This window comes from Mesoplodon densirostris, chromosome 19, assembly GCF_025265405.1.
Source record: "Mesoplodon densirostris isolate mMesDen1 chromosome 19, mMesDen1 primary haplotype, whole genome shotgun sequence".
Taxonomy (NCBI): Eukaryota; Metazoa; Chordata; class Mammalia; order Artiodactyla; family Ziphiidae; genus Mesoplodon; species Mesoplodon densirostris.
Window position 1 is genome coordinate 50,180,649 of NC_082679.1, and position 1,609 is coordinate 50,182,257.

General features: G+C 44.9%; 1 pseudogene; it reads left to right on the plus strand.

Annotated features, from left to right (window-relative positions):
* Window positions 1-1,092: 1,092 nt before the first annotated feature.
* On the plus strand, window positions 1,093-1,207 carry LOC132481048 (U6 spliceosomal RNA; annotated as a pseudogene).
* The last annotated feature ends 402 nt before the right edge of the window (window positions 1,208-1,609 follow it).

Genomic DNA, 1,609 nt, shown 5'->3' on the forward strand with positions numbered 1-1,609 from the left:
AAGTGTTCTTCTGAATGGAAAAAACAACAACAACCACTTTTTCTGGAAACTAGGCAGTTGCCCAGTTCACCAACAAAGCATTTATTGAGCACCTACTCTATGCCTGGCACTCTACCAGGCATTTTATATCATCTCACTTAGATATTATTATCTACATTTTTCAGCTGAGAAGAATGAGGTGAAGAGAGGTGGGTTTGCCCAAGATGGCAGAGAAATGGCGTGACAGACCCAAGGTGCACACCTGGTGGGGCTGCTAAGCATCCTCTGTGTACAGGCCGTGTCCAGCATTTAGTGACTTTTGTCCTGCATCTTTATGCATGGTGCCTTAAATGTCCTGTATTCAGCTACATTTTTGTGTGTGTGTGTGTGTGGTACGCGGGCCTCTCACTGTTGTGGCCTCTCCCGTTGCAGAGCACAGGCTCCAGATGCGCAGGCTCAGCGGCCATGGCTCACGGGCCTAGCCGCTCCGCGGCATGTGGGATCTTCCCGGACCGGGGCACGAACCCATGTCCCCTGCATCAGCAGGTGGATTCTCAACCATTGCGCCACCAGGGAAGCCCTCAGCTACATTTAATAAGTTACAAAAGCTTGTTACAGCTACTTTTCAAATTTAACTAAGTGTTCTGTATTTTTATTTGCTAAATCTGGCACCCCTGACATCTGTATCTCAAAATCCCAAATCTAGAGGTTTGCCCCATCTTCTAAACGAATGAAACAAGTTTTTCTGGACACACTCGCTGCAATGAGCAATGTACACACTAGGCCTGATCTATCGTGGTTAGGAGTGTGCGCTCTGCAGTTGTTGAGACTTGGGTCTCATCCTTGTTCCACCACTTGCAAGCTGTGTGTCCTTGGACCTCCCTGCGCTTCAGACTGCCTAGCTGAAAAATGAGGACAAGAGTAGTACCTACTTCATAGGGTTGTATGGAGATTTTGGAAGAGAATGCATGTAATAAAATAACCCATTTTCTGGCACACAGTAAGTGTTCAAGAAATATTAGCTATTACCTGTATCTTCAAAATTATTCTACTATGGCTCTTCTAAAGCGCAGCTCTGCTCAAGCATCCCTTCGCCTTAAAATATCAATTCTCGTGCTCACTTCGGCAGCACGTATACTAAAATTGGAACGATACAGAGAAGATTAGCATGGCCCCTGCTACTTGAAGCAAGGATGACACCCAAATTCGTAAAGCGTTCCATATTTTTGCAGCTGCGTAGCACAGGGAGATCAGCTCCGTGCTTTGTGACCACCTAGAGGGGTGGGATAGGGAGGGTGGGAGGGAGGCTCAAGAGGGAGGGGATATGGGGATATATGTATATGTATAGCTGATTCGCTTTGTTATACAGCAGAAACTAACACACCATTGTAAAGCAAAAGATGTTACAAAAAAAGAAAATCAATTCTCTACAAGAAACAATGCAGATCCCTTATCTTTGTATGTAATGTCTGACCCCACCAAACTATCCCCTGCCACCACACATATGAGACAGTCAGTCAATGACTGTCAGTATAACCTGCTGAATACGACTCTGAATGTGACTAAGGAAACAATTATGTTTTCAGATTTAAGTGTGACTTCTTTTTCTGCCAAATAGGATTAAGTGATA